This window comes from Gouania willdenowi, unplaced genomic scaffold (genome assembly GCF_900634775.1).
Source record: "Gouania willdenowi unplaced genomic scaffold, fGouWil2.1 scaffold_91_arrow_ctg1, whole genome shotgun sequence".
NCBI lineage: Eukaryota > Metazoa > Chordata > Actinopteri > Blenniiformes > Gobiesocidae > Gouania > Gouania willdenowi.
This window is the reverse complement of record NW_021145256.1, coordinates 156,464-171,189: the sequence shown is the minus strand read 5'-3', so window position 1 is coordinate 171,189 and position 14,726 is coordinate 156,464. Positions and strand designations below refer to the sequence as shown.

Here is a 14,726-nt window from a genome sequence, read left to right as displayed (position 1 = left end):
TCCAAGCATTGGATTACTCCAAATTCAGGACAACAAATGATGATGTCTACTGGTCCAGGGAGACTGCAGAGGCCATGCTAGAGCACTGGTCATCTTATTTAAACTTATAGTCCCCACAAGCCTCCCAGAGGAGGGGAATAATGAAATAACTTCCCTTATTTCAAAAAATGTTATTGTGTTAGCTGATAATTTTAAACTTTCAGCAGCACAGAGCAGCCTCCTCAATAAAGGACTTACCGTTGTCCCCACGATTGGGTTAAATAAAGATCTGAAAATCCAACTCCAATTAGTCCTGCAAAACTATCATAGAAAAATTAAATTAGCAACCTATTTTGGAAAAGAAAAACAAAAAGAAACGCCAAAATTCACACTTACCTCAGATTGGACTCCACCGGATGATAAATTACCCCCGAGATCAATACTCTGATCAGGAAGGATAAAGGGGATCTAGAACGACACTTCCTGTCCCAAAAGGAGAGAGAAAACCTCTCAAAGGAGAAAATGTTGGCCCTAAAAGAATTAATAAAAAATAAAAGCATAGTGATTAAAAAAGCTGATAAAGGCAGTGCTGTAGTGATTTTAAGTAGAGATCAATATGTATATGAAGCAAATCGTCAATTGGAAGACACCACCTATTATAAAAAATTACAAGCACCAATTTATTTAGAAACAATACCAAAAGTTAGCCAGATTGTTGATAGATTGTACAAAAAAAAGATTATTAATGGAAAACAAAAACTATATTTAAAGGGGAATGGAGAACCAAGAATGAGGAGATTTTATATTCTAGTAAAAATTCATAAAGACCCTCTCAAATGGACGGTACCATCAAGAATTCCTCCAGGGAGACCAATCGTCTCGGATTGTAGTAGTGATACCTATGGGACGGCAGAATTTGTAGAGCATTATTTAAATCCTCTCTCCATTAAACATCCCTCTTACACAAAAGATACTTACCACTTCATTAATATGGTTAGAAAACTAAATCCCCCCAAAAATTCCTTCTTCTTCTTCACCATCGACATAGACAGCCTCTACACAAACATAGACACTGAATCAGGACTAAAAGCTGTGAAAAAGATATTCCAAAAATACCCACAAGAGGGCAGACCAGACCAAGAAATCTTAGAATTGCTGAAGATTAATTTGACAAGGAATGATTTCGAATTTAACCAAAAATACTACTTACAAGTTAAAGGTACAGCAATGGGGAAAAGGTTTGCTCCATCCTATGCAAATATTTTTATGGCTGATTGGGAAGAGATGGCCCTGGAAAAATGTAAATATAAACCATTACATTACACAAGATATTTGGATGACATTTTTGGAATTTGGACACATACAAAAGAAGAATTTTTAAAATTTATAGAAACCTTAAACACCCACGACCCATCAATTAAATTAAAATATGAAATAAATGACAAATCTATTGACTTTCTGGACACTACGGTATATAAGGGGGAGGATCTTGGACTTACCTGTACCTTAAATATTAAGGTTTTCTTTAAAGAAACAGACACGCATACACTGCTTTATAAGTCAAGTTTCCATCCTAAGCACACATATAAAGGGTTAATTAAATCACAGCTGATCAGATTCAGTAGAATTTGTACAAAACAAGAGGACTTCTGGGTGGCAGTTAAAATTTTATTTAAAACATTACAAACAAGAGAATATTCAAGAACATTTTTAAGACACTGCCTGAAAACATTTCAAAATAAAAAATCAGACTGTACAGAAAAACAAAAAATACCTTTAATCACCACATATTCTTCAATTGGAAAAATGATCAATCACAAAATTAAAAAAAATTATAGAAACATTATATCAGAACAAGGTCTCGTACAAAATCACGAAGTCATCTCGGCCTACAGGAGAAACAAAAGTCTCAATGATTATTTAGTTAAAGCAAAACTCCCAGACTTACAGAAACATGAGGAAAATTATGTTCTCAGATAATTTTGTGAAACTTACCTTTGTCCAGAATGAAACAAATAAACAAATTTTTAAAATTCCTCAAAGTTTTAACGTACACACAGAACTGTGTATATTTAATTTTCTGTTCAAGATGTGGAAAACAATATGTTGGAGAAACAGGGAAGTCAATTATAAACAGATTACACCAACATAAATATAATATAAAAAATTAAAAAAAAACTCACCTTCCGCTGGTCAAACACTTCCTTATCCATGGATGGCATTCCATCAGGGTCTCTGGGATCCAAAAAAATCTCCTCTGGACTGATCCTGAAAGGAAAAAAACAGAAAGACAATTAATTAATTAACTAATTTGACTCTAATCCTAAACCTAACCATATCCTAAACCTAACTAATTTGATTCTAATCCTAAACCTAACTAATTTGATTCTAATCCTAAACCTAACTAATTTGCCTCTAATCCTAAACCTAACTATATCCTAAACCTAACTAATTTGACTCTAATCCTAAACCCAACCATATCCTAAACCTAACTATCTAATTTGATTCTAATCCTAAACCTAACCATATCCTAAACCTAACTAACTAATTTGACTCTAATCCTAAACTTAACCATATCCTAAATTTAACTAATTTGATTCTAATCCTAAACCTATCCATATCCTAAACCTAACTAATTTTATTCTAATCGTAAACCTAACCATATCCTAAACCTAACTAACTAATTTGACTCTAATCCTAAACCTAACCATATCCTAAATTTAACTAATTTGATTCTAATCCTAAACCTATCCATATCCTAAACCTAACTAATTTTATTCTAATCCTAAACCTAACCATATCCTAAACCTAACTAATTTGACTCTAATCCTAAACCTAACCATATCCTAAACCTAACTAATTTGACTCTAATCCTAAACCTAACCATATCCTAAACCTAACTAATTTGACTCTAATCCTAAACCTAACCATATCCTAAACCTAACTAATTTGACTCTAATCCTAAACCTAACCATATCCTAAACCTAACTAACTAATTTGATTCTAATCCTAAACCTAACCATATCCTAAACCTAACTAACTAATTTGATTCTAATCCTAAACCTAACCATATCCTAAACCTAACTAACTAATTTGATTCTAATCAATCCTAACTAACTAATTTGATTCTAATCCTAAACCTAACCATATCCTAAACCTAACTAACTAAATTGACTCTAATCCTCTTTTTATCTTTTTACCTTTTTTATTCCTTTACCTTTTTACCTTGGAGGATCAAAACATGGACCTTGCTGGTGAGTTCTTTTAACTTTTTATGTGTTTGTCCCCTGGACCTGGGAGGGAAATCCTGCCTTCCCCCAAAACACAAGGATCTACCGGGAGCACATGCCAAACATTTGGCTGGACTACAGAAAGGGACGCCACAACAGCTACAAGGACCTTCAGGTTGGTGCCCGCCCTGATCCCACTTAAGGACAAACACCAAAGACTCCTTACCTGCCAAAAAAAACCAAGGTCATTTGTTTTATTTCCTCTAAACTTATAATTTTATTATTTTAATATTTAAATTTTTTTACCTTTTAATTTCCTTTAACCTTTTAATTTCTTTTATTTTGCAGACGCCCGTTTTAACATGAGTATTCCCTTAAAAAACAGGTTCGCAGTTCTCTCTCCACCGGAGGCACCGGGGGGCGCGTACCACCCGCCAGCCGCACCCGCAGTTGCTACGGGAGTCCGGGACAGCCTTTGGGTACAGAGACACATTAAACTGTATTTTAAGGCCATACAAATCATCCACCATTCAGACATCATCTCCAATGCTAAAATAAATAAAACTATTCCCCCAGGCATGCACAGGAAAGCCACCAAACTCACACACTTCATCAAACCCGCTTCCCCTAGTGAGGAGGTTTTACAAAGGGTAAAAGAAAACACAGACATCTGGCTGGAAAATAATCTGGACATTTTACTTCACCATTACGACACCACCCTCAATAATATCAGAAAACAATTCACCACATTTCAGCCAGAAGCATGGAACAAAGCAATAAAATGGGCACATAGACGATTTGGACAAAAACTCACAACAAACCATCGACACCACAAAAATAATAGCACAGGAACAGGAAACAGTAGGGACAACAACACAAAACACATTTTCAGAAGAGGATTTTCCTCCTCTGCCAGCACCTGCAACTCAGGTGGCTGTGACCAATCCAGCTCCTGAAAGAAACAAGAAACAAAAAGAAATCAGAAAAAACAAAAACACCCCAAAAATACATCTTGAGGGAAAGTACACACAGAAAACAAAAGCCGACATCCACTTCTCAAAAAACGTACCTGATCTCTCCTCACAGGAGGAAAAAACTCCCACTCCTGCCCCTGTGACCCCTCTTGAACCCACTTCCAACGCTCCACAGTTGCTGGTGGCCCCTGGGAACCTGTCAATAGACCTACCAGTAACCCAGACTGTCAAACTCGATCTGACCACCAGAGGGAACCAAAGTACATCCATCAAACAAATAAATTTCAATCACAGTAATGTAGCAATTCCGGAAGCAAATATTAACTCACTTACACTCTTGTCTTCTCAACCCCTGGTCACAGATCCATCAGAGGAGAGCGTGGAGGGGCCTGGGGACCCGGACACGGGCACTGAGAGCACCCGTGTTGCCAAAAGGGTGGATCAAACAAATGATGTAATGCTACAGGGCCTTACAAAGAGCACATGCTCATTGGCCTTGGACACTGCTGAGATCCACCCGAGCGAACCACCAGCCCGTGTCCCGGTGCCTCTGCCCTTGTCCACGCTCGAACCCACCATACATGCACGAACTAATCATAAAATAATAGACTGGCAATATACACCTCAGAAACCCATAATCATCATCGGTGATTCCAATCTGGCCCGCATCACACCATTTTCCCACTCACAAATTCAGATTGACAGCTTCCCAGGAGCCACCAGCTATCACATCACTTATGTCCTCCGAAAACTCACCCCTGTAATAAACGTAAAAAAAGTAATCATAGCACTAGGACTCAACGACTGTTTAAAGGATGTAAAAAATGAATCAATAACCAAAGCATACGACTTCTGCATTAACACTGTAAAAAAAACATTCCCCAACGCCACTCATTACACCACCCTAATAAATTTTAGCAATAGACTTCACACCAATCAAAAACACAGATTAACTCATTTAAACCGTCACATCACCCAAAAACACCAATATCTCAATGACATCAATAATCTCCTCTTCAAAACAGAACCTACAGACCCGGTACATTGGACCAAAGACACTGCAGATAAAATCATAACATCATGGCTCGATCAATTAAACTTTTAGTCCAAGAAGGCATCAGCCCATTCACCCCCACCAACTCCAACGTTTTAAATTTATCCGATTACCCGTTAAATAAATCAGAACATGCAATATTAGAAAAAGGCCTCACATTCATTCCCACTCCAAAACCCCCCACTATACTCGAACTCCGCAAAGACATCCACTTATATCACAATAAACTCAAAATTTCAGAACATTTTAATTTCATAAACAATAACAATAGGTTGCCCTTTGTAGCCCCCTCACTATGGGAACCCAACCCGGCTTCACTTTCCCAACCTCTGTTAGACCTAATCCAGCAGGACAACAATTTATTACGCGCACACCCCCTCCTCAAAGGCAAAAACCATAACAATGTGTCTCTGGCCCAAAGGCAAACAATAAACAAACTCAGGAAAAATAACGAAATAATAATCAAACCTGCGGACAAGGGGGGACAAATTGTTATTCAGGACCGTTTTAATTATCTATTGGAAGCTAAAAGACAACTACAAAACAGGAAATATTACATACCATTACAAAAATCATTACAACCAGCCACTGCAGAAAAAATTAAGGACATAGTAAACACATTATACATTAACAAATACATTACAGCCAAACAAAAATATTATTTATATGGTCCTGACCCCCCGCGTCCCAGATGTTTTTACCTGCTCCCAAAAATTCACAAAGACCCGGACTCTTGGACGGTCCCACACAAAGTTCCCATGGGCCGTCCTATCGTTAGCGACTGCGGGTCAGAATCCTACCGTATAGCTGAGTTCATCGATCACTACATCAACCCACTTTCCAAAAGACACCCCAGTTACATCCAGGACACTTACGAATTTGTTAACAAAATAAAAAACATAACCATTCCACAACACGCCTTCTTTTTCACAATAGACATTGAATCATTATATACTAACATAGATACAGACCTTGGAATAAAAGCAATAAAAAACATCCTCCACCAACACCCAGATCCACACCGACCAGATACAGCCATTTTGGAACTCCTGAAACTCACGTTAACAAATAATGATTTTATTTTTAATGATGAATATTATTTACAGATATGTGGTTGCGCAATGGGGCGTAAATACTCACCGGCATACGCTGACATTTACATGGCGGACTGGGAGAGAACGGCCTTTTCTAAATGCACACAACACCCGTTCACATACATCAGATATTTAGACGACATTTTCGGAATCTGGACACACAATATAGAAACATTCATTAACTTCTGCAATATCCTCAATAATCATCACCCTAATATCAACATCAAACACAATAAACAGGACACAGAAATACAATTTTTAGATACAACCGTTTTTTTCCATAATCATTTTCAGGACAGCAAACAATTAGCAACAAAGGTTTATTTTAAAGAAACAGACAGACACACATTATTACATAAAACCAGTTATCATCTCAGACACACATACAGAGGAATCATCAAATCTCAACTCATACGGTATCACAGGATCTGCACCTACCCCAAGGACACACAGGAAGCCACACACATACTATTTCATGCACTCAGACCAAGGGGCTATTCTAGGAGGTTTTTAAGGGAAATACGCACAGAGGTGGGGGGGCTGTTCTCTTCCCAGTCCGCCCCTGCACCACCTCAGACCAACTCTGGCGACGCCCCTCTTTTGGTGCCTCTGGTGACCACCTTCCACAGACAACTGCACGGGCTAATCGGGAGTCTCCATGGGAACTTCCGGTCACTGCAGGAGAAGCACCAACAGTTCCAGGGATGCAGAAGGATCACAGCCTATAGGAGAAACAAAAACCTGCAGGATCTGTTGGTGCACTCACGCTTCCGCCCATCCAACCCCGCTGTCAGCAACGTCATCCATGACCAGCCCTACGTGTTAAACGAAGCAACTGACAGCGGGGGTCCCGTGGTTAAAACCTGGTCTCCCCAGGACAAAAATATCGTATATCTAATAAAGTGCACACATTGCAACAAAATGTACGTGGGGGAGACCGGGAACAGCCTCGGGACCAGGGTGGGCCAACACAAAAGTAGGGTGAGGACCGAACTGGAGTTAGCCCCCTCCACATACACTTCATTACATTTGGCCTCAATAATTTCACTTACCGGGTCCTCCAGAGAAACCCCTACTGGTCCACTGGACAGAGACGGTATGCGGAGAGACAGTGGATCGGTAGGCTGGCCACGAGGATCCCGGGGGGGTTCAACCTTAGAGACACCCCGGTTCCGGTCTCCCCTTTAAATAGCTGACCGGAAGTGGGAGCCCGGGGAAGGTGCGGTCCTATGCGCAGCGGCCCTTTTTTGAATTTTATTTTGTAAATACCTCTTAAAATTTTAAATAGTATTTTAATATTTTAACATATTTATTGGCTCCTCCCCTCCCCCTTTAGCAGTATTTGAGGTTTTCTTTTAGAAATGAATTTTTCAATTTCTTTTTTTAAAAAAAACGACAGCACTTATATTTTATTATATTACTTATTTATTTATTTATCAATTAAGAAAAAGGAAAGTTGTTTTAATGTTTTTATACCGGGATAGAGGCGCCTCTCCCCGGGGTGGACAATTTTAAACTCTGAAATGACTTCTTAGGTGGAACAGGGTATACGTGTGCTTTTTATCTTTGACCTTTTATTACAATTGTTGTATATATACTTTTTACTCATGTTTTTCATGTTTTGCATTTATTTAAATGAAATTTTACCCACTTCCACCTTTGACACCCACCCTGGGACCACCGCCCCTTCCTCCTACGGTTTGAGGCAAAAAAAATTTTTAAAAAAAATATATATTCCTATTTTTAGCACTCTTTTGGGGAGGAGCTGGTCTTAACCAATTTTAATGAATTGTCTTAGAATTATCTTTTATATCACTGTCTATCACTCTTAATATATATATAATTTTTTAGCAGTACGCTATTATTTATTTATTTATTAAATTATTTTTAAATTTGAGCATAGCAATTTAATTATTTATAAATTTTAAATTTCCTTTTAAAACAACAAATGTTAATAGGGAGAGATGGGCGCGGGGGATACCAATAATACAGAAACAGGACCATGGGAGAGGAACTAAGGGAGGGAAACATTTTTTTTCCTCCCCAATGTACCTTCATTATGAATTGTTTTTACATTGTGTGTGTGTTTTTTTATAGTTCCTCTTCCATAATCACCTCTGGATCCCCCTGACCCCCTTCTTTTCCCTAACCACAAAACACTATTCCTTTGCCCAAAATCTAACCTAACCCTCCCCCCTTCCTAACCCTAACCGTCCCTCCCAAACCTACCCTAACCCACTTTCCTAAACACTAAACTTTTTTTCCCCCCCCTTCCTAACCCTATCCCAAACCTACCCTAACCCACTTTCCTAAACCCTAACCCTCCCCCCTTCCTAACCCTAACCATCCCTCCCAAACCTACCCTAACCCTAACCCCCCCCCCCCCCTTTTTCCCCCCCAGTACCTAAACCCCCCCCCCCCTTTCCTAACCCTAACTTCCCCTCCCTATACCTAAACCGAAAACCCCCCAACCCCCCCCCCCATACCCTAACCCTCACCTTCCTTCCCTAACCCTAACCTATCCCTTTCCTAACCCTAACCCTTCCTTCCCATACCTAACCCTAACCCCTTACCCCACCCTGCCACTCCTACCTAATCAATTTTTTTTTTTTTTTTTTAAATAAAAAAAAAAAAAAAAAAAAAAAAAAAAAAACCTAATCAATTTTAAACTCTTATTAAATTATTTATGAATTGTCCAGCAAGTTTTTAGAGGTTTCCACTGTTTTATTAATTTGTTTCAGGTTGCTGCGCGGGGACCGCGCGCCCCCTGTTGTTCCAAACTCCCATGGGGACCAACGCCTCTTTTTATGTCCCTTTTACGGGTGTCTGATTGTTTGAATTGTTTTACATTTTATCTTTTATTCTTTTAATTTTTTATGATTACTTTTAATTTGATGATTAAAGGAAAACCCCACCTAAAGACGATATTAAAACAACAAAATGGGATTTTTTAATTGGGGGCCGAAAGGATATCCTGAGCCCGTGCTATTTTTAATAACCCTAACCTAACCCTTCCTAACCCTAACCCCCCCCCCTTTCCTAACCCTAACTCCCCCCCCCACTTCCCCTCCCTAACCCTAACCCATCCCTTCCTAACCCCAAACCCTCCTTCCCATACCTAACCCTAACCCAACTATTCCATTTTATTAATTGTTAAGGATTATTAAATTTATGAACTTTTTTTACCTTTTATAAGTTATCACTGTGTATGATTTTTAACCTTTTATTTATTTATTAGACAGTCAGGTTGCTGCGCTGGGACCACGCCCCCTGATGCTTTTACTCCCATGGGGACCTGGGCCTCCCTTTATGTCCTTTTTATGGGTGTCTGAATGTTTTATTTTAACAGTCATTCAGAACTTACTCAAAAAAATCTCCAAATTTTAAAGGCCCTCGATGGTCCAAACTTCATTGTATGCTTGTAATATTAAAAACACATGGTAATTAGTTGGTTTACAACACCTACCTACCATTTTGATGCAGTTGACTTTTTTTTTTTTTTTTTTAAATCAAATTCTACTATTCGGCACAACTTTGGCACAATTTGTGCCATGATGTTTTAATCATATTTATGACCCTCCATCACCATAAAAACAAATTTTTATGGGCATGTTTTTCAGTTGAGAAATTAAGCTACAAACAACAATGTCACAAGGAAGTCGATTGAGGTCACAATAACCTTTCTTGAAGTCTAAATTTGGTAAACTTTTAGTATGTTCATAAGTATATCAGATACAGCTGTAAACCACTGAGAAACTTTTTGTTCGATTTTTTTTTTGGGGGGGGGGGGGGGGCAAGTCATAAATGCACCTGCCTACTATTCAAATTGTAATCTATGGTGATTTTTAAAAAAGTAAAATTGAAAATCTGACTTTTGACTGTCTATCTTTTTCTATAGCTGGACAGCCTACCTGGAGAAGAAGGACTACCCCTCCACTTCTGTGAGGAACATGTCTAATATGATCTCTTTATATATAAAACATGTGGACACATGCTTTAGAGCGGCATCCAGAATAAAAACCCAGGAGATCCAGACCATATGTTACGAATTGAAGCGAATAATGGCAGACGTCCAACAAAAAGTTGTCATCCACCGGCAAAAGGTGTTGAGAAAGAAAAGTGCTATGTTGTCAGTATTTCTTAAAAAGCAACTTGGTGTCTGATGCCAGTCACTTTTTCCATAGATAAGCTGGAAGCAGCAGACAGCCTGGCATTTTTAAAAGTGGCCAAAATTCTGGAGTTAGTCAGTAAGTAGACTTTATTATTCACATTGCGTTTCTTCTTGGTTGATTTTAATTCACACCAACATTTCATTGATTTTTAGGCACCCTTACTGATGGATCAGTTGTGGAGAAGTAAGCAGCCCACAACCTGGTGACCGGTTACATTTTGCTGTACCTGGCCATATTAACTGGTCACCAGGCTGTGGTCTTCCATAACATGTCTGTGGCCAGTGTGGTGGACTGTGAGCCATTTGACAAAGGCTGAAGTTCAAGATGATGGTCAGTCTTTTTTTTTTTTTTTAGGGGATTCACTCATTCATTTAGAGGCTACACAGTCCAACCAGGTCAGGTTGTTTTTATACACCAGAGACTAGACTAGGAATATTCATTTTCTTCTCAGATAGATTAGAATTTATGTACATATGACAGCTTTCAACCGTTTACATTGATCATGGTAAAATCTTTCAGGACAGATCAATGTGATGGGTGTTTACAATCAGACCTGGATCAATTCATGTTTGCACAAATTTGGATTTGCTTTATGGAGGAACAAAATAGTTCACAAGAACCTAAAATAAAGGAGTAGTTGTCGTCTTGTGTAAAATGTTCAGAATGTCCAATCAGGATTTATCAAACAAAAACAATTTCCAGCAAAACCATTTGACCGGGGTCTGACAACCAAAACAGAGATGAGCTCAGGTCAAAGTAGCAATTCATCCTTAAATCCTCACCCCATCACCAGGTCAGAAATACAGTAGAAACACAAGCTCATATCAGCCATTATCTTTAACTGCACTCCCCATGGAAGATTCTTCTAATCCATCATATTACTTTAGCCAAGAACAATAAAATCCTGCATCTTTGAAGATTTTACTAGTTTTCAGGGACTTTCAAAGGCTTGAACAGCAACTTGCCTTTCAGAAAAAGATGCTCTTCATATTTACTTTAATAATTTTATATGCAACTGTTTAAATTGAGGGTTTTTTTTTTTTACATTTCTGGAAACAGTATATATATATCGTATGGTCCCTTTGAGGCTATAGCATGGCTGGATTTTACACCCCCTTACTTCACAAAAAAAAACAAAACAAGTATCTGAGAGACACTGTTTTATATTTAGTCCGTCACATTTTTTTCCCGGTGCCAAATTCTGAGAACACGAACAATGAAATTATAATAAAACAAGGATGTTGCAGCCTAAAACCAAACTACTGGTTTCTGATACATTTTTAACCCACAAACCAAAGTGCCAACATTTATACGATTCAGCATGGATGGTCGACCCTGATGGCAGCAACAACAACAACAAAAAGAGGAGCTTCAAATCAAAGAACGCATCAAACCAAAAAAAAAACAAAAAGGCAGAATATCATTCTTTTCTTGCAAAATAGCTGAATCTAACCTTGCAATACCAGAGGCCTCATTTATAAGTGTATGCCTAGGTAAGCACACTTCAGCTGGCATACTCTAAAAACCAGGAAGTGCATACACAAACCAACTCCAAGGCTGCGTCCTAATATTCCCTCCTATCTCCTTTCCTATCTACTGTTCCTTCACCCCCGGAAGTGTTTGAGTGGCAGCCGTGATAAAGAACATCCAAGTTCTTAAGCTCATGAAAAGAGGCTCAATGCTTCCTTTTTTACCTCCTTTAGCCTAGGAAACACTGATGCATCCTTTACCAAAGGAGACTAGATAATGCTGAGCCACATGAGGCTCCAGAGCCACAGGTTGCAGACCCCTGGTATAAATAAACCCTGCATTGCAAGATCCCCCATTCATCATCATTTATTACAGCTTAAATTGGTTCATTTTGCTCTCTTGTGTGAACAAAAATTGTAACCCCTTGTGTGGTTGGTAATCATGAATACATTTGTGTTTTGATTTTCCCCCCGATTTTTACCCTTCATTTCTATGTATGTTGATTTTTTTTGGTTTTTTTTAATTGTTTTTGCTCAAACATTGTTATGTTGTATTGGCATATTTACCAGAGGTATTAGTATTTTTCCACATAAAGTTCAGACTATGTCTTCTTTCCTGCAGTTCAAAGTTCCTGCATTTGCATTAAAATGGTCAATCCAATTATCCTGGCTAAGTAAGAAAATGTAGGCGGGGTCATAGTTTGATAGTGACATCATTTGACGAGGCATTACCTGTAAAAGGGGCGTTTCATGTACATTGGGTGTAACTTGCAATTTTATGTGCATTAGCCAAGCTAGGTCTTCACTGTTTATTTTCTGTTAAAGCTTGTATTGCTTTAACAAATAATTCAGTTAAGATTTAAACATATTTGATGAAATAAAGACTACAATGTACCAACTACTGAGAGATTAGTTGTAAATACATATAGATCTCCCCACAGCTGCCCACTGATTCTACCAAAATGATGGACAAACTAAAGGATTCGTCAAAATAGCTCTGTCAAACACAACTTATTACAAACAACAGAACAGAAAGTCAACTGAGAGTGTTGACCCTCTGATAGCACACACTCAACTGAGCGAGGGCTCTGCCCCCCCTTATATAGACTCTGAGCTACTGATTGGAGTCAGCTGAAGGAGAACATGACAGGTGCAGCCAATAGCTCCTGATTGCTCCTCAGAAAACCTTTGACAATCTGTCCAGGGTTGTGTTCCATAAAGGAGGGTTAACAAACTCTGAGTCTGTCCATAAACTCTGGGTCAACAAACCCCACGATGGGAAACTGTGTTTATCTGATTCTATTACAGATGGTATGAAGTGGGTTAATCAACCCTGAGTATGTAAACCTTGGGTTACTTTTATACATTCACCTATATTACAGTATTAAACAACGTAAAGTCAATGTTGAGCCATAAATGTGTATTCATTTAAATTGACTTTTTCCCCTTTACATTTACCACAGGTTTGTATTCAGGGAACTTTACTACAGACGTCAGTAGATGTTTTAATGTAGATCAACCTCTCAGTGACTTTCACTAAATGCTCTGTATCCACAATGTTATAAAGAAAACTACCGTTAGCAAAATAAAAATTAACAAACCTAACGTAACACATCATTAGTAATGATGTGAGTACGTCTGTGGTGTGTAATGTTACTAATGTGTGTCAGAGAACCGTGCCAAGGTACATAAAAGTGTTCCTTAAGAAGCGGTGTTCAAGTGGGCGGAGCCAGGTAGGAACCCAGGGTTTCTTTGACAAAACCTGTTAGCGTTTAGTTCACAAACAACGTTGCCATGGTAACAGACTCAGAGAAGAACATACCTCACGTTTAGGAATCGGATACTCAGAGTTTCCCTCATTTGAGCCCAAACATATTTAGAGTTTGAAAATAACCCGCTTTATGGAATACCACTCCGAAACATGTGTGGAATAAAACCTGCACTGCCATGAACGATTAGGGAACCTCTAATGCAATAATGTCTCTCAAAATTTAATGTTTTTGGAAATCTACTAAGCTTGAAATCCATAGAGTACATCTCAGGGACCTAGTCTTCCCTAAAGGCAGACATACACTGTGCAATTTTTGGCCCATTTTGAGTAGACTTTTGACTTGTGCGACTATTTTGTAGGATCGTGCGAGTCTCTGCTAGATCGTGTGTCGTGCATCGTGTCGTATACATGGGGTCACGAGAAGCAATTACCACCTCACGACCAGCTCCCGATCAGCAATCATTGGTCGTAAGGAAATCAAACATGTTTGAAATCCAGTCGCTCCTCGTGAGGGTATCTCACAGTTGAAGCAGTGCCACGGACCTGCTTACCGTAAATGCTCACACTGCGCGTGCGCGAACACCGTAGGACCGCTGTAAAATTGATGGACTGTCGTGCCCACGTCTGTCCATCCATTTTTAAAGGGGACATATCATGCTAAATCCACTTTTTTAGCCCTTAAATGCATTTTGTTGTATATTTAGAGTGCTTAGAAGTACAGAAAAAATCAAATTAGTCTCTTCAGGTGCTCCATTGATATCTTTATATTCTGTTTTTGTCATATTTTTCAATCTGTTTCGATTTTTCTATTCTCTATTACGTTTTTTGAACTATTACATCACAGTATTTGCAGCGGAACTGCCAAATTAGGACATCGACTCCAGGCCCAACACTTCGAGCAATCCGCCATTTTTATTTCTGGCTTTTACTTTGTAGTCCAAGCTCAAGGATACCAAAGTTACGAGAGGATAAGTCAAAATGTT

At 38.6% G+C, this 14,726-nt stretch overlaps 1 long non-coding RNA gene across 1 annotated transcript; it reads right to left on the bottom strand.

The window, feature by feature from the left end:
• Positions 1-1,477: 1,477 nt before the first annotated feature.
• On the bottom strand, positions 1,478-2,025 carry LOC114461061 (uncharacterized). The gene is made up of 3 exons (XR_003673788.1): positions 1,975-2,025; positions 1,847-1,868; positions 1,478-1,552 (listed from the first exon to the last, which is right to left on the bottom strand). It is a non-coding gene; the product is annotated as an uncharacterized LOC114461061 (long non-coding RNA).
• Positions 2,026-14,726: the final 12,701 nt, after the last annotated feature.